This window comes from Copidosoma floridanum, unplaced genomic scaffold (genome assembly GCF_036245765.1).
Source record: "Copidosoma floridanum isolate Cflo_tuat_1 unplaced genomic scaffold, Cflo_Japanese_pri ptg000030l, whole genome shotgun sequence".
Classification (NCBI taxonomy): Eukaryota; Metazoa; Arthropoda; class Insecta; order Hymenoptera; family Encyrtidae; genus Copidosoma; species Copidosoma floridanum.
In genome coordinates this window covers 33,160,501-33,181,090 of record NW_028321907.1, presented here as the reverse complement: position 1 = coordinate 33,181,090, position 20,590 = coordinate 33,160,501, and positions in this window count along the sequence as shown.

Genomic DNA, 20,590 nt, shown 5'->3' with positions numbered 1-20,590 from the left:
AGCCGTAATTAAATGCGCAATAAAAATACTAAAGTTAGCAGATACTCTTTCCTCACCACCTTGCGGTAAGTATCGGGGCGCGTTTTTTTTTTTTTTTAGAAAAAATTAAGGAATAATTTAATTACTAAGAAAAGAATGATGAAGCTATGACTTAAACTAAAAATACATTCGAAAAATTAAGTAACTTTAAAAAGATTTCTCAATAAATGATCAGTTTTTTAGAAATAAAATTCATTTACTTAGCGCGATTTGTTTTATTTTCCAATTGAAAGTATTAATGCAATCAATTTTAAAATTTAAAAAAAAACATCTTGAACTCTTTAACTTAAAAATGTATAAACGCGATTTAACAGACGATCCAGAAATCAAAATTCAAGGCAACTTGTAATTAGTTAGGTGTTTTAAAATTTTTTTAACTTCATACTCATTTAGTTTAAAATGGCTCCTATAATTTGTGTATTTCATGCAAAATTAATTCTTAGCTATTTTTACGATAAAGTGCAAGATTTAATATTTAATTTTTTATTTTTAAAGCTACAATTTTAAATAATTAGAGTCTGTGAAATTGTTGCTTTGTTTTGTATCGATTGCAATTTAATTCAAAAAGTTATATTTAGATAAGGAATTACATTAATTCTAATTACATGTAATAAATTTCATTCATTTATTTATTTGTTGTGTACATAGTAAACGTCTATTTAAAAAAGTTTAAATTAGTCATTAGATTTGTGTCACTTTACAGTATTATTTAAAAACCTGAGATTTTTTTGTTACTATCCAAATAAGTTTACATAAGGGATATTTCATTAAATCCTGTATTATAAGTGTTCGTATAAAATAGTTGTTGTTTATCAGAGTAACGTTGATAGTCACTTAAAGAAGACTGCTTCGAATTGTAGTAATTTATTTATTTGTTAAAATTATTAATTTGATACTTTATGTAGATTTCTGAATTGATGATTGCTTTAAAGTAGATTATAACTTATCAGTTTTAAAATTAAGTTTAATTATTCTGTTCTTATTTTTTTTTGAATTAAGTGTTATTCAGACATCATCATGAGTGGAATAGGCCTATGTGGGATACCACTAAAAGAAAAAATTACGGTAGTAATAAATATTTTTTTATTAGTCCAGTTTATTCATTTTTTATTTTTTTTTTTGTAAACTTAGTTTATTCCGAAAAAAATGATAATTTATTAATAAATCTTTTTAAAATTACCTAATTTTTCGAATGTATTTTTAGTTTAAATCATAGCATAATCATTCTTTTCATAGTAATTAAATTATTCCTTAATTTTTTCTTGAAAAAAAAAAAAACGCGCCCCGATACTTACCGCAAGGTGGTGAGGAAAGAGTATCTGCTAATTTTAGTATTTTTACTGCTCATTTAATTACGGCTTTGATAATTCATATTAATAATAATATTAATAATAATAATAATAATAATAATAATAATAATAATAATAATAATGACACTAATAATAATATGAATAATAGTAATAATAGAATTAATAATAATAATAATAAAAATAAAAAAACGTCATGGTCAGTAATCAAAGAGTACCCAGCTACTAGTCAAGCGAGCGCCAAACTCTTAGTCCGCTCGACCATCGAGAGCTACAAGAAGCTATGGTCAAAAGTAGTATTTAAGTTGTGAGAAGTGGGCGGGGCTTAAGTTAAAGGCTAGGTAGAGGGGCTTTCCTACTTCTACCTGCCCGGTGAGAGAGAGAGCATGGTTCTTCTGCGCTTGCGCTACTAGCCAAGAGCACCCAAGAGAAGTCTTGGGTATATCGCAACACTGGGTGACAGGTGCTTGTGCTGTTAATTAATATTTTATTATTAAATAGAGAGGCTTGCAGGAGCCCTGGGTCATTAAGTGACAGGTGCTTGTGTTATAATATTAAAATTTTTTATTTTTGCGCGTCTTTGGCGATGCCCCTTCACTGATGTGTTGTCTTATCGAAGGAACATTCTTCCTTGATTGTATAGCTATATATACGAGAATTTTCCGTCGAGCAGACAGTACAGCAGTAGAGGGGCGTTTCCAAAGACGCGCTAAAATTAAAAATTTTAATATTTATAATACAAATGTCTATTGCCCAATGACCTGTAGCGCTAACTGGCCTCTCTATTTAATAATAAACTATTAATCATTAACACAAGCGCCTATTACCCGATGTCCCAGGGTGCTTACTTGCCACTCCGGAAAACAATAAAAATTAATGATTAACACAAGTGCCTATCGTCCGATGATCTAGGGCGCTTACTGGTCGCTCCATTAAGCGATTTATATTATCAATTTGTAGCACAAGTTCCTGTCACCTAATTACCCAGGGCGTTTACTTGCTTATAAATTAAATAATGAAATATTAATTAACAGCACAAGCACATATCACTTGACGACCGTTGTACTATTAATTAATAATATATATCGTTTAATAAAGCAACCAGTAAGCGCCCTAGGTCATCGGGTAATAGGCGCTTGTGCTTTTAATTAATAATAAATATCGTTTAATAAAGTGACCAGTAAGCGCCCCAGGTCATGGGTGATAGGCGATTGTTGTATTAACTAATACTTTATTATTTAATAGAGAGACTAGTTAGCGCTCCAAGTAAGTAGGTGATGGCCGTTTGTGTTAATAATTAATATATTATTATTCAAAAGAGTGGCCAGTAAGCACACTGGGTCATCGAGTAATACGCGCTTGTGTTAATAATTAATTATTTATTATTTAATAAAGATGCCAGTTAGCGCCTTAGGTTATTGGGCAACAGGCAGTTGTATTATAAATATTACAATTTTTATTTTTATCGCGTCTTTGGCAACGACCCTCTACTGCTGTGCTGTCTGCTTGACGGAAAATTTTCTTATATATAGCTATACAATCTAGGTAGAATGTTCCGTCGAGCAGACAACACATTCGTGAAGGGGTACAGCTTAAAGCGCGCAAAAATAGAATATTTTAATAATATAACACAAGTGCTGATTACCCAATGACCCGGGGTGCTAAACGGCCTCTCTATTGAATATTAAAGTATTAATTATCAACACAAAAGCCTATCATTCGATGATTCGGGGCTCTAACTGGCCTTTTTTTAAATAATAAAGTATTAATTTTTAACACAAGCACCTATTACCCGATGACTTCGGGTGCTCACGGGCCACACTGTGAAATAATAAACTATTAATCAATTGCACAAGCACCTATTACCCAATGACCTGGGGCGCTAACTGGCTACACTATTGTATATGAAATATTAATTATTAACACAAGCGCCTATCACCCGATGATATGGGGCGCTGACTGGCCGCTTTATTAAACGATATATATAAATATTTTTTAGCACAAGTGCCTGTCACTCGATGACTAAGGGCGCTTACCAGCCGCTCTATTTAATAACAAAATAATAATGAACAGAAGAAGCATCTATCACCTGATGACCGTTATGCTATTAATTAATAATATACATCGTTTAATAATTTAACCAGTAAGCGCCTCAGGTTATCGGTTGATAGGTGCTTGTGTTAATAATTAATACTTTATTATTCAACAGAAATGCTAGTAAGCATTGCGGGTCATCAGGTGATAGGCGCTTTTGCTATTTATTAATACTTAATTATTTAAAAAAGCGACCAGTAAGTGCCCCGGGATATTGGGTAATAGGCACTTGCATTAATCATTAATTCCTTATTATTTAATAGAGAGTCCAGTTGGCGCTTCGCGTCATCGGGTGATAGGCACTTGTGTTATAATATTGATATTTTTAATTTTTACACGTCTTGAGCAATGTCCGTTTACTGCTGTGCTGTCTGCTTGATGGAACATTCTTCTTAGATAGTATAGCTATATATGCGATGTAGGTAAGAAGTTCCGATATTGAATTCGCCTAACCTAACGCTGTACCCTAGCTCAGTCGTTAACGCGCGCCCTTGTATATTAACCATAGTAATATCCAGGCTGGGCACTTGCAAGGAGATCAAGTTAAATAGTTAGACACCTAGCGGATGTTTGAAGAAGGACAGAGAGCCGAAGTGTACACCAGCGTTGAGTTAGTCGGATTCTATATTGAAACTTTTTCCCTAGATCGTATATATAGCTAAACAATCTAGTGAGAATGTTACGTCAAGCAGACAGCACAGCAGTAGAGAAGAATTGCCAAAGACGCGAGAAAATAAAAAATTGAAATATTTATAAAACAAGTGCCTATCACCCAATGACCCGAGGCGCTACATTACCTCTCTATTAAATATTAAGGTATGAATTGTTAACACAAGCGCCTATTACCCGATTACCCAGGGCGCTTACTGGTTCCTACAATATATATTATTATTTGATAGTACAACAGTTATTAGGTAATAGGTGCTTGTGCTGTAAATAAATGTCTTATTATTTATTAAAAAGGCCGGTAAACACCCTGGGTCATTAGGTTACAGGCGATTGTGCTATAAATAAATAATATATACCGTTTGATAAAGCGACCAGTAAACGCTCCAGATCATCAGGTGATAGGCCCTAGCGTTAATAATGATTATTTTATTGTTTCACAAAGTGGCCAGAAAGCACCCTGGGTCATCGGATGATAGGCGCTCGTTTTTATATTAAATACTTTATTATTTAATGGAGGGGCCCGTAAGTGCCCCAGGTTATTGGGTAATAGGTCTTGTGTTGATAATCCATACTTTATTATTTAATAGAGAGGCAAGTTAGTGCCCAGAGTCATTGGGTGATAGGCACTTGTGTTATAATATTACTATTTTTTATTTTCGCGCGTCTTTAGCAATGCCCCTCTACTGATGTGCTGCTGTCTGCTCTACTGAACATTCTCCCTAGCTCGTATAGCTATATATACAAATTTTCCGTCAAGCAGACAGCACAGCAGTAAAGGGGCATTGCTAAAGACTCGCGAAATTTAAAAAGTGTAATACTGTCACACGAGTGCCTATCACCTTATGACCCGGGGCGCTAACTGGCCTCTCTATTAAACCATTAAAGTAATAATTATTAACACGAGCGCCTATCACCTGATGACGCGGGGCGCTAACTGGCCTCTCTATTAATTAATAAGGAATTATTTATCAAGGCAAGCGCCTATCACCTACTATCACGGGGCGCTTACTGCTCGCTTTATTAAATAATTAAGTATTAATTAATAGCACAATCGCCTATAACCCAATGACCTGAGGTTCTTACTTGCCACTCTGTTGAATAATAAAGTATTAATTATTAACACAAGCACCTCTTATCCGATAACCTAAGGCACTTACTGGTCCTTTTATTAAACGATATATATTTTTAAATAATAGCTTGACGGTCGTCAGGTTTTAGGTGCTTGTGCTGTTATTTAATATTTTATTATTAAATAGAGCGGCCAGACAGCGCCCTGGGTTATTCGGTGATAGGCGTTTGTGTTAATAAATAATATTTCATATACAATAGTGTAGCTAGTAAGCACCATAGGTTATTAGGTAATAGGCGCTTGTGCTATTAATTATTATTTTATTATTTTACAGAATGGCCAGTGAGCACCCTGGGTTATCGGGTGATAGGCACTTGTGTTAATATTCAATACTTTATTATTCAATAGAAAGGCCAGTTAGCGCCCCGAATCATTGGGAAATAGGCGTTTCTCTGAATAATTATTACTTTATTATTTTATAGAGTGGCTAGTAAGCAGCCTGGGTCATCGGGTGATAGGCACTTGTGTTAATATTCAATACTTTTCTATTCAATAGAGAGACCAGTTAGCTCCCTGGGTCATTGGATGCCCCTTCACTGATGTGCTGTCTGCTCGACCTATTATTCTCCCTAGATCGTATAGCTATACATACGAGAATTTTCCTACGAGCAGCCACCACAGCAGTAAAGGGCTATTGCCAAAGACGCGCAAAAATTAAAAATTGTAACATTCATAATACAAATGCCTATCACCCAATAACCTGGGGCGCTAATTGGCTTGTCTGTTAAATAATAAGGTTTTAATTATTCACACAAGCGCCTGTTACTTGATGACACAGTGTGCTTACTGGCCGCTCTTTCAAATAATAAAATATTAATTATTTACACAAACGATCATCACCTAGTGACCTTGGGCGCTAATTGGCCTTTCTATCAAATAATAAAGTATTAATTATCAACACAAGCGCCTATTACCCGATGACCCAGGGTGCTTACTCGCCACTTTGTGAAATAATAAAATTTTGATGAATAGCACAAGCGCCTATCACCCGATGACCTGGGGTGCTTACTGGCCACTGTATTATATAATGAAATATTAATAATTAACTCAATCGCCTATTAACCAATAAAGCGGGGCGCTAACTGGCCTCTGTACTAAATAATAAAGTATTAAATATTACCACAAGCGCCTATCACTTGATGATCTGGGGCGCTTACTGGTCGCTTTATTGAAAATCTTATATTGTCAATTTATAGCACAAGCGCCTGTCCCCTGATGACCCAGGGCGTTTCATGGCCTCTTTTTTAAACAATGAAATATTAATTGACAGCACAAGCCCCTATCACCTGATAACCGTTGTACTATTAATTGATAATATAAATATCGTTTTATAGAGTGACCAGTAAGCCCTCGTCGGTCATTGGCTGAGAAGCGCTGTGCTATTAATTAAAAATATATATCGTTTAATAAAGGGACCAGTAAGCGCCCTAGCTCATTGGGTGATAGGCGTTTGTTGTATTAATTAATACTATATTATATTATAGAGAGGCCAGTAAGCGCCCCAGGTCATCAGGTGATAGGCGCTTGTGTTGATAATTAATACTTTATTATTAAATAGAGAGGCTTTTAGGTGCCCTGGGTTATAAGGTGATAGGCACTTGTGTTATATTATGACCAATTTTTAATTTCGCGCGTCTTTGTCAATGACTCTTTACTGCTGTGCTTTCTGCTAGAAGGAAAATTCTCCCTAGATCGTTTGTATAGCTATACGATCTAGGAAGAATGTTCCGTGGAGCAGAGAGCCCAGCAGTTAAGGGGCATTGCCAAAGACGCGCGAAAATAAAAAATTGTAATATTATAACACAAGTGCCTACTACCCAATCACCCGGGGCACTAACTGGCTTCTCTATTAAATAATAAAGTATTCATTATTAACACAAACACCTATTACCTAATAATCCGGGGCGCTAACTGGCCTCTCTATTTAATAATGAAGTATTAATTATTAACACGAGCACCTATCACCTGATGATCTGGGGCGCCTAATGGTCGCTTTATTAAACGATTTATATTATCAATTTATAGCACAATCGACTGTCTCCTGATGATCCAGGGCGTTTACCGGCCTTTTTATCAAATAATAAAATATCAATCAACACCACAAGCACCTATTACCTTATAACCGTTGTACTATTAATTAATAATATATATCGTTTAATAAAGCGACTAGTAAGCGCCCTGGGTCATCAGGTGATAGGCGCTAGTGTTAATATTCAATACTTCGTTTATTTAATAAAGAGGCCAATTAGCGCCTTAGTCCTACCGTTGGCAATGTGCGAGAGAGACAAGTGTCCACGTTGAATGCTGTGTCTCTTTCTACTTGTTCTTTAGCGCCGTACATAAGAACGAGCAGTCCATTTTTATGCCGATGATTTGAGTAATATCCTGATTAGAAATTTAACTAGGCTACCTCGGTTGTAAGAGGGGGCCTAGGGCCTAGGTAGGCCCGAGGCAGGTTTCATTACGGTGGAATTGGAAGGGACTAGGTAGGGAGCCTAGCTAGGTATCTTCTACCTCACTCTTTCTGATACTGTAGCTGTAGCTACAATCTATCCATATATAAGTACAACTCATGCGAATGACAGCCATTTCGGAGCAGTGTGTGTAAGATAATTAACTGACATGTTTAGGGTTCTCTGCATTTTTATCACTAAAACATTTTAAATATTTCTACAGTTATAATTAATTGATATTATTTTTATCTATTGTACTTTTTTACATTGTCAAAATAATTAATTTTCTTTAAAAAAAAGGTACCATTGTCGCAAGAAATTATACTATTTTTCATTCTCCTACACTGAAAAAAAAGTGGGAGCGGTGATAAACCAGCGGTAGTGAGGTTATGCTCTCATAGTTGTAGGGCGTATGTAACGGTACTTACGGTACAACAGCCACAACAGGTATTCCACAGCTCTGCGAACTCCGCGAGCAACTTGCTAATTTCGACTTAAAAAAAATACCCAAAACTGTGGAATCGTTAGCAACATTTGTAACCGCTTTGTAAAAAACTGCCAGATCAAGCAGTTTTGCAAAAAAAAATAAATTTGGTACCGTCGTGCAAGAAACATAGAAAGTATCTTGTCCACCCTTTGCAGTGTGTCTATACTATCAAAGTTGATATCGATCGTTTGCAATTTAATTGTCGTTTATGTTGAATAGTTGCAAATTGTCATATTTTTATGTATAGCAGGTAAAATAATTATTTTTGTCAAATGTGGAATGTGCGATTTTTTCTCAGACAATAATACATAACACCAGCGATGGGATATAGTTCCGGCCAGATTTGGAAATTCTCTAGGACGTAACCTCTCTGACGTGGGTAATCACTAGATAAAAAAAAAAATAGTACCGAAGGTGACGCGCGAGATTCAAATAAGGTCCAATAACACAAGCATCCATCACCTGATGACCCAGGGCGCTTACAGGCCACTTTGTTAAATAAATAATTATTGATAAAACAAGCGCCTATCACCTAATAACCCGGGGCGCTTACTGGCGACTCTTTTAAATGAAAAATTATTAATAACACAAGCGCCTATCACCTGATGACCCGGGGCGCTTACTGGCCCCTCTTTTCAATAAATAATTATTAATAACAAAAGCGCCTATCACCCAATAACCCGGGGCTCTTACTGGCCACTCTTTTAAATAAAAAATTATTAATAACACAAGCGCCTATCACCTAATAACCCGGGGCGCTTACTGGCGACTCTTTTAAATAAAAAATTATTAATAACACAAGCGCCTATCACCTGATGACCCGGGGCGCTTACTGGCCCCTTTTTTCAATAAATAATCATTAATAACAAAAGCGCCTATCACCCAATAACCCGGGGCTTTTACTGGCCACTCTTTTAAATAAAAAATTATTGATAACGCAAGCGCCTATCACCCAATAACCCGGGGCGCTAACTGGCCTCTCTATTAAATAATGAAGTGTTAATTATTAACACGAGCACCTATCACCTGATGATCTGGGGCGCCTAATGGTTGCTTTATTAAACGATTTATATTATCAATTTATAGCACAATCGCCTGTCTCCTGATGATCCAGGGCGTTTACCGGCCTTTTTATCAAATAATAAAATATCAATTAACACCACAAGCACCTATTAAATAGAAAATTCTCTTTTAAATAAAAAATTATTAATCACACAAGCGCCTATCACCTAATGACCCGGGGCGCTTACTGGCTACTATTGAATACTAAATTATCAAGTAATTACAAGAGCGCCAATTAAAAAAATCTTTGTCGTACTAGATAGGCAATCAAAATTGTGATATGTTTAATATGTTATCGATCAACTTTTCATCATTTAATAGTGTTGCGAATAAGTGTTCTGGATCATCAGGAAGAAGGTGCTTGACATATTTATAAATAATTATTTATGAACTAGATTTGCAATTAGCGCCCTAGGTAATACGGTGATAGGTGCTTGTGTTATTAATTAATAATTATTTATTCAAAAAAGTAGCTATTAAGCGCCCTCAGTCATCAGGTAATAGGCGCTTGTGTTATTTATTAATAATTATGTATCAATCCAAATTGCCAGTAAGCACCCCGGGTCATTAGGTGATAGGCGCTTGTGTTATTAAAAATTATTTATGTAAAAGAGTGGCCAGTAAGCGCCCCTGGTTATTAGGTGATAGGCGCTTGTGTTAATAATAATTTTTTATTCCAAAGAGTGGCCTGTAAGTGCCCCGTGTTATTAGGTTATTGGCGCTTGTGTTTTTAATAACCATTTATTTAACAAAGTGGCCAGTAAGCGCCCGGGGTCATCAGGTGATAGGCGCTTGTGTTGTTTACTAATAATTATTTATGTTACAGAGTGGCCAGTAAGCGCCCCGGGTTATTAGGTGATAGGCGCTTGTGTTATTAATACTTATTTATTTAACAAAGTGGCCAGTAAGCGCCCCGGGTCATCAGGTGATAGGCGCTTGTGTTATTAATAATTATTTATTCAACAAAGTGGCCAGTCAGCGCATCGTGTCATTGGACGATAGGCGCTTATGTTATTCATAATTATTTATCCATCCGAGTTGCCAGTAACCGCCCCGGGTCATTAGGTGATAGGCGCTTGCGTTATTAAAAATTATTTATTGAACAGAGTGGCCAGTAAGCACACTGGGTCATCAGGTGATGGATGCTTGTGTTATTAGACCTTATTTGAATCTCGCGCGTCACCTTCGGTACTATGTTTTTTTTTGATCTAGTGCAGTGTTGGGATATAGTTCCGGCCAGACTTTGGAATTCTCTAGGACCCAACCTATCTGACGTGGCAAATCACTAGATCAAAAAAAAAACAGTACCAAAGGTGACGCGCGAGATTTAAATGAGGTCCAACAACACAAGCATCCATCAGCTGATGACCCAGTGAGCTTACTGGCCACTCTGTTCAATAAATAATTTTTAATAACACAAGCGCCTATCACCCAATGACACAGGGCGCTTACTGGCCACTCTGTTAAATAAATAATTATTAAAATTACACAAGCGCCTATCATCTCATGACCCAGGGCGCTTACTGGCCACTCTGTTAAATAAATAATTTTTTATAACACAAGCGCCTATCACCCAATGACCCGGGGCGCCAACTGGCCACTCTCTTAAATAAATAATTATTAATAACACAAGCACTTATCACCGTATAACCTGGGGCGCTAATATCAAATCTAGTAAATAAATAATTATTAATAAATATGTCAAGCACCTTTTTCCTGATGATCCAGGACACTTATTTGTAACACTTTTAAATAATAAACACTTGATCGATAACATATGTAAACATATCACAATTTTGATTGCCTATCTAGTACGACAAAGATCTTTCTAAATGGCGCTTTTGTAATTCCTTGATAATTTATTATTCAACAGAGTGGCCAGTTAGCGCCCTGGGTCATTGGGTGATAGGCGCTTGTGTTATTAATATTACAATTTTGGATTTCCGAGTGTCTTTGGCAATGCCCCTTCACTACTGTGCTGTCTTCTCGACGGAACATTCTCCCTAGATCGTATAGCTATATATACGATCTAGGGAAAAAGTTCCGACATTGAATCCGCCTAACCCAACGCTGCAGCTGCCCCCTTAGAGAATATATACATGGAGGAAGCATTGTATGCTCCAGCCGCGAGACGAGATGAGAGAGACAAAAGACAAATAGCAGTACAACCTTTCTCTCTCTAACACGCCTCTGATTGGTTGGCCCCCTTCCGTATATATAGGTATAGTCGTATCCACGAGTGGCGGTCGTGGGGGAACAGAGCAGATATATGTAACCTAAAATCTGATGAAAAAGAACTTACACATTACCAGAGAATATAGAATATATCCTCTTTAAGTATAGAAGGCCAAAGCGGAATTCCGAGCAATACACACTATAACAATAATCTTCCATTACAACATAATTGAAACAACAAAATTTGAATAAAAATTTCCAATTTTAATTAAAGCCCTCATACCTGGTTAAACAGTTCATGTATGGCTAATGACTCAGTTAGAATGTTTGTCTTCGATAGCTGAGCGGTCAAGAATGATCGATTAGCTTTTGCGCTCTGGGCTTCGAATCTGACCTATGCTTTTTTTTTTTTTTTTTCTTAGGTATACATTTTCATAATACTTGTTTTATTACGTTTCGTTTGTTTATAATTTTTATATATTCTTATAAAGAAATTTATTTTATAAGATTTCACACTTTAATAATAAGATTTAAAAAACTACTCTTGGCTAATGCCAGTAAAATACTTATGCAAAAATGTGTAAATACTTTTTGTATATTATTATTATTATTATTACAAGTGTAAATATTGTTTGTTTAATTATTTACTGCATTGATCGATACGGATTTATTGGGGTTCTAATATCTAATATGCCCTTTATCCTGCATGTATCCTATCCTAATGAAAAATACTGCCACCTTTCCGTCGGTTTCTATTGAGTAATGCCAATAAAAAATAAATTATACGACGTATTGTAAAAGTATAATATTGAATTTATGCTCGCATTAGTATTTTGTTGGCATTAGCCAAGAGTAGTTTTTTAAATCTTATTATTAAAGTGTGAAATCTTATAAAATAAATTTATTTATAAAAATATATAAAAATTATAAACAAACGAAACGTAATAAAACAAGTATTATGAAAATGTATACCTGAAAAAAAAAAAAGCATAGGTCAGATTCGAAGCCCAGAGCGCAAAAGCTAATCGATCATTCTTGACCGCTCAGCTATCGAAGACAAACATTCTAACTGAGTCATTAGCCATACATGAACTGTTTAACCAGGTATGAGGGCTTTAATTAAAATTGGAAATTTTTATTCAAATTTTGTTGTTTTAATTATGTTGTAATGGAAGATTATTGTTATAGTGTGTATTGCTCGGAATTCCGCTTTGGCCTTCTATACTTAAAGAGGATATATTCTATATTCTCTGGTAATGTGTAAGTTCTTTTTCATCAGATCTTAGGTTACATATATCTGCTCTGTTCCCCCACGACCGCCACTCGTGGATACGACTATACCTATATATACGGAAGGGGGCCAACCAATCAGAGGCGTGTAAGAGAGAGAAAGGTTGTACTGCTATTTGTCTTTTGTCTCTCTCATCTCTTCTCGCGGCTGGAGCATACAATGCTTCCTCCATGTATATAATTTCTAAGGCTGCCCCACTCGAGCGGAGATAAGTATAGCCCTACTGTTTAGTAAAGCAGAGCTCCTTCGAAAGAGTCCTGCTCTCCCACTTCTTTCACAGTGTAGTCTAAGAATTTATTTCTTGACATACAGTTTATTACGCATACCTTGTTTGCAAGGTTAAAAGGAGCAGAGCAGAATATATACTTAAAGCATTTTCAGTGGGTGTATGCAAAAAATACTCTAGAGAGGTTGCCTAGGTAGGGCCAGCGAAGCCGCGTTACATCACGCCATCTGCCTAGCTAGGCTAGCTAGGCTGTTTAAGTATAGGCACAAGCTAGACCCCCGCTAAGCTTTCCGATCGGGATGATATATATGAGCACGCGCAGCACACACATAAATACATACAAACTTATATGCTTATATGTATCCAATATTAGTGCAGATGAAAGTGGGCGATTACTGGGCGAAAGTCATGCTAAGTCAGGCCTAGCTGCGCCCAAGTCAGCGCCGTATTACAAACCCACCTCCAGCCAGGCTTTGTTGAATTGTTGCTTGATTTAAACCACGGTGCAAGATAAGACAGGTGGTGAGGTGGTACGAAGTTATGCTTGTTCGGTCTGTTGCAATTTTGTAGCAGTACCAACTTCTCTACCAGGTGGATTAGTGTCAAAAAGGTAGTATATACAGCATGATATGTAACGGTGGCATTTTCCGAGAACCACGTGTAGAGCGATTTTTTCTGACGCGAACCCCGTTAGAATTAATTTTTTAGGGCAAATAGCTTTTAAATGGGAGCCGATTGAAAATACGTTCCAAACTACCTCTACATGGGGTTGGAAAGCTATAGCGCACTCGCATTAACTCACGACGTTGCCACATTGTTATTGGAGCTTAGTCGGTAAGCAGTGAGAACTATATCCATGTGCGCACGAAAAAGCGTCAGCGTCAGCTATACTGCTGGTAACTTGAAGGTTGGATGTGAAAAGGTAAATATTGTCTGCTCTTTATGTTGTCACTTGTTTGTCCCCGCGCTTACTGTCTTTCTCACTCTCATGTTGGACAAAAACATCTTTAAATTTTTATACTTATAAGTAATGTTATCTTTAATCGAAGAGAAAATAAAAGACCATATCAGTAGGCATTTTTCCACTCTACACGATAGTATTTTTGCAAAAATAGTCGACCTCTCGGTCAAAAATATTGTTGTTATAGGTATGTCTTGCTTACGTTCCCGTGTATGTCGTCTATACACGATTTAGAACAAGTCCATTCCTAAATTGCAATAATCAAAGTATATTATTGATATTGCTCATAAAAATCATTTATTTATTATCCAAATTTAAATACTTTAAAATAATTCGTTTGAAAATGCTTTAAATACTATCTAATTAATTCAACAAAAATTATATAACATCTATTCAAAAAAATCATAAACTTTACAGTGTATTAAATAATAATTAAAAAATGTCACGTTAATATAATGTTTGTTTGATGTACATCTTTAGTCAGTTAAAACTTAACCATCAATATAATTTGACACAATGAGAATAAAAAATAGCTTGCAACATACAGACAATAAATTTAATCGAACTAAGTCCCCGCCAAGTACCCGAGGAAGATCCCGGCAAGTGCTCGGGAAGTACCCGCTAAGTACCCGTCAAGTACCCGGGAAGTACCCGATGAAGAGCCCGGCAAGTGATCGGGAAGAACCCGCTAAGTGCCTAGGAAGTACCCGCCAAGTGCCCGCCAAGTAGCCAGGCAGTACCCACCAAGTGCCCTGGAAGTCCCCGCCAAATACAATACTGTCAGGTACTTTTCAGGCACTTCTTGGGCACCTGGCGGGGACTTCCCGGGTACTTGGTGGGCACTTTACGGACACTTGGCGGGTACTTCCTGGGTACTTGGTGCGTACTTCCCGGGCTCTCGGTGGGGACTTCGCGGCACTTGGTGGGTACTTTCCAGGCACTTCCCGGGCACTTCCCGGGCACTTGGCGGGTACTTCGAGAGATCTCATGCCAAATCTGAGATCTCAGGTGAGATTATGGAAAGAAAAATAAATAAAAAATTTTTGTGCAACAATTATAAAATATACATCAATAGAATAATACTTAAAATTTCAACAGTTACAGGAAAAAAAAAAAAAATGACTTATGTGGGAGACAAACCTGAGGCCTCAGATATACAGGCAAGCATCTTACCGCTTGGCCAGAGAGGATGAGATACGTGTTCGACAATTTACGTCTATATAAAGTGTAAGTACCATGTGTTATTGTTTTTCTTGTTCACAACTGAATCATACCATTGTTAATAGATAAAATTTTTCCCAATCTTAATTCTGATAGTTAACCAACTAGATAATATTCTGGAACATTATTTTCTTTATAAACAATATTTTTCTCTCTTAAAGTTACTCTTGAGGGGGCTTTATATCCAAGTAAGGCATACGTTTTTAATAATTATTGTAAATGTTTATTTAAATGTAATTATAAAGAAAAACTACAATATAAAATAGGGGGACTTGATGTGTTGTGAATAAATTATTATTAAAAAATCCAAATTACTTGCGTGTATATTATTTTATTTTGAAAAAACACTTATAAAAGTTGGAAATTCTTAAAGCTATTCATGTTATTCCAACTTATCAAACTTATTATACTCCTTAAAGAATTTTATATAGAGTAATCACTGTAAGTTTTATGAAACAATACATGTGTGTTATAATGAGTTAGGTACCATTGTTTAAACCAAACTGTAGGTTTTTACTACTTTTTTGCCTTTTCGGTAAACAATCACATTTAACTCACTAAACATAAATTGTATCAACAAATTTTTAGTGATGACTTTATCTGTAATTATTAACGGAGTAATAATAAGCTTTGAAAAGTTGGAATAACATGAATAGCTTTAAGGATTAATTTCCAACTTTTATAAGTGTTTTTTCAAAATAAGATAATATACAAGCAAGTAATTTGGATTTTTTAATAATAATTTATTCACAACAGATTAAGTCCCCCTATTTTATATTCAAGTTTTTCTTTATAATTACATTTAAATAAACATTTACAATAATTATTAAAAACGTATGCCTTACTTGGATATAAAGCTCCCTCAAGAGTAACTTTGAGAGAGAAAAATATTGTTTGTAAAGAAAATAATGTTCCTGAATATTATCTAGTTGGTTAACTATCAGAATTAAGATTGGGAAAAATTATATCTATTAATAATTGTATGATTCAGTTGTGAATAAGAAAAAAAATAACACATGGTACTTACACTTTATATAGACGTAAATTGTCGAACTGGTATCTCATCCTCTCTGGCCAAGCGGTAAGATGCTGGCCAGTGGTACTGGGGGCTCGAGGCTCGAGTTCGTGTCCCATATAAGCCGAATTTTTTCTTTCCCATACTTAACTGTTGATATTTTAGGAAATCATTCTATTGATGTATAAATTAAAATTGTTGCACGAAATTTTTTTATTTATTTTACTTTCCAAAATCTCACCTGAGATCTCAGATGAGAATTTGGGTTGAGATCTCAGGTGAGAAATCACATGAGATTTCAGATGAGATCTCAGGTAAGATTTGTCAGAAGTGTACATGTTGAAACGGTTACATATATATACACGTATATGTATGAATACATTCTACACATATATACTACCTTTTCGACACTGATCCATCTGGTGGAAAACTTGTTACTGCTACAAAATTGTAACTCGGAAGAGGTGGCACTTCGTACCACCTGTCTTATCTTACATTTGAACCATGTTTTGAACCATGCGTTTAAGGGGGCTCCTTCACGAAAGTCCCCAAACAGAGATATATTATTTCTTGTAAATAAAAGTCTACTGAATTTAATGGTGGTCTAAATTATATTTCGAATGGGTCAAAATTTTGAGAAATCCGAGCTCAAAGTTGTAACTATTAGCACATGCTCTTATGGGGCAGCGTGAAAAACAATTTGTTTTCGTTTATAATAAACCTAAATTAAATGTCCCAGCAGACTGAATATTTACGTTTTGTAGATGAAGTCTTCCTCTGTAATATGCTGTATTAAAAATTGTGGATAAAGGACCATTTTAGCGAGATATATTGTGATGGAAATAAATAAATAGTGTCCAGGAGGTCAGTAGCAGACGTACTTGTTCACGACATATGTATACCATATACCTATATATTACATCGCTATACTACACCAACACAGGTGGTCTGGTCTGGTGGTGTACCCTCGTATGCACTAGACTGGTCAAAACAATAATTAATTTTTCGTACAAAGTTAAACTTCACACATTAATATCATTTTTCCCACTTCATACGTTATTAAAAATATCATAATGATTTTCAGACACATTTGTTTATTGAAAAACAAAACTTTATTTTTTGTTTGTCTTTGACCTCAGCAGTAGTCGTAGGAGTCCCCTTAAACTGGGTTCTCTATCCCCTATAGACATATATTCCCACCTTCGGCAATGTGCGAGAGAGACAGGTATACACGTTCAATGTTGTGTCTTCTTCTACTTGTGCTTTAGCGCCGTACATGAGAACGAGCAGTCTTTTATTTTTAAATGTCTATGGGGCTGCCTACTTTTAATTTAATATCTACAAGTTGTATTGCATGTAGCAATTGTAGCATCAAGAACAACCCTGTAGATGTCACTTATGAGGTTTAACGAATTTTATATAGAATTTTATATGGAAAACTAGGTGTCAAATAAGTAAGCTTCTTACGCGTAGAAGACACGTCAAATACTTTAAATACTGTAGAAATTTTTAAGGCTTTTCTACATAGTAATCAACATAGAGTTCTCGACACTTCACATAAACTTAATTTCAAGTAAACCGTAAATTCACTCTACTGTTAACTTCATAAGCGAGTGTACGATATGTACTTGCGTTGTCGAATTAAATTTAACGTGCTTTATAAGTGTTTGTCTTACCTTCTTTAATTTATTTTTCTTTGTACTTTAAAAATATTTAAATACTCAACAATAAATATTAGTTATAACACAATAGATGAATTTACAATTTTATACACAATTGAAAAGAGAAGCTTTACGGACATTATAACGTTTAATTCAGTTTTCTACGTTTTCTACGTTGTCCACAGCTTCCTTACGTTTGATAAATTCTTACGAATATACAATAGAATACTGAAAATTATATAGAAAACCCATTCCTGGATACTATCAAGAAACTGCCTGAAACGTAAATAAGTTGTAATAACCGTAGAAAACTAAATAAAATGATTTGTAAACTTAATTATATATCAATGAATGTAAAGCTTCTCTTTTGAACTGTAAATAAAATTATAAGTTGATTTATCCAGTTACACTTAATATAAATCGTTGAGTACGTATATCTTTTTAGAAGCACAAAGAAAAATAAATCGAAGTAGGTTACGGTATGTAAACACTTGTAAAGCACGTAAAATTCTATTCAACTACGAAAGTACGTATTTTACACTTTCTCATACAATTTACAGTAGACTTAATTTACAGTTTACTTGAAATTAAGGTTATGTGAAGTGTCACATACATGCGTTTACAGTACCAAAAAAAATATGAATTTGAGGCCCATGATAGGGGGACGTCCATAAATTATGTAACGCATATAAGAGCTAAATTTATACCCTCCCTCCCCCATCGTAACGCATCCGTCACGAAACCTTACACCCCCCCCCCCAAAATAAAAAACGTTACGTAACAACGAAAAATTTAAACGGAAAAAAAAGAAATTAAATTATCTTAATTTACAATGTTTCGTAATTTATTTAATTTTAAGATCTAAATTTTTTTCATAAACTATTTAATTTAATATAAGTCATTTGTTAATTTTTATAAAATATTTGAGTTATTACATTTAATTTTTGGTAACGTACGTAAGAAATTAGTCTTAAAAATAATACTAAAAATCTTCTTCAAACGGATTCATTGACCATTTAACGATATCATCGATTAAACGCAAGTCACTTTTCTGTTTTTCAATTGGTAAGTCTATTCCATCGGTATTGAGAGCTTCCTTTTCTATATGTGAGAGAGGGTCTTCACAAACGTACGACCCTAACGCCATCTCCCTGATGAATACAGTACTAACGTTATAAGTAAAAACAAGTTTAGGCCTAGCGCCTAGCCCAGTACAGCCGCCAGTACAGCGTTGGGTTAGGCGGATTCAATATCGGAACTTTTTTCCTAGATCGTATAGGTATTTATACGATCTAGAAAAAAAGTTCTGATACTGAATCCGCTCGAGCAGACAGCACAGCAGTAAAGGGGCATTGCCAAAGACACGCGGAAATTAAAAATTGTAATATTAATAACACAAGTGCCTAGGCAGTAAGTGCCCCGGGTCACCAGGATATAGGCTTTTATGTTAATAATTAATACTTTATTATTCAATAGAGAGGCCAGTTAGTGCTTTGGGTCACTAGGTGATAGGCGTTTGTGTTAATAATTAATATTTTATTATTTAATAGAGTGGCTAGTAAGCACCCCGGGTCATCGGGTAATAGGCGCTTGTGTTAATAATTAATACTTCATTATTTAATAGAGAGGCAAATTAGCGCCCCGAGTTATTTGGTGATAGGCAGTTGTGTTATTAATATTACAATTTTTAATTTTTGTTTGTCTTTGGCAATGCCCCTTTACTGATTTGCTGTCTGCTCGACGAAATATATCTTAGATCGTATAGCTATATATAAGATCTAAGGAAAAAGTTCTGATATTGGGATCGCCTAATCCAACACAGTAAAAAATATCGTAGTAAAATTACTACGTTTAGCATAGGAAATAATCTGACCTATGCTGAGCGTGGTATATTTACTACAGCAGTAGTAAAATTTCTACTGCGCTAGTAAATTTACTTCCCACTTTGTAAGGCTAGAATTAAAAAGGGGGAGTAGTATCTGAGTTGTTTTTTTACTATTCCAATAGTAAATATACTGAAGTAGTGGTAAGTATGCAACGTATGCAGTAGATGGCGTGACCGCAATCGTAGTAAAATTACTTAATTACAATTGTAATTAACTCTGGCTGTATATGTATATTTCATGCCAATAAAGATACTATCTATCTATCTTACTTAACTACTAAGTAGCGGTGTACAATGATTTTTAAAGCATATATATATATATATATATATATATATATATATATATATATATATAGTGCTACTAAAATTATCAAGGCAACTTTTTAACAATATTTTAGTACTATCAAAGAAACTATAAACAGTCTTATAAATATTGTACTAAAGATACATTTAAATAAGCACTGTTTACAGAAAAAAAACATTTAATTAGTACCTGTACTGTACATTACCTTATTTATTTTAAAATTGGCTGTGTTTATACATTAGCATATAGATTTATAATAATTCGACATTACTGTTACATGTTTGAATAAATAAATACAAATAAGTTTTTTATAATTAATACGCATAAAAAGAATTTGTGTGATTATAATTTCAAGCAAAAACAGAATACCTCATGGTTCTTTACCCCATGACTTGCTTGAGAGTTATGAATATCTGCACTTTTTCGAATTACTACTCCAATAGTAAACTTTACTACGTGAATAGGTATTATACTTAGCGAAGCGTAATAAACTATAAGACAGTTGTAATTTTACTTATTTGGTAGTGAATTTGGTTACTATTGTGCGTAGTACAATTACTACGTTCAGCATAGGTCGGATTATTTCCCATGCTAAGCATAGTAAAATTACA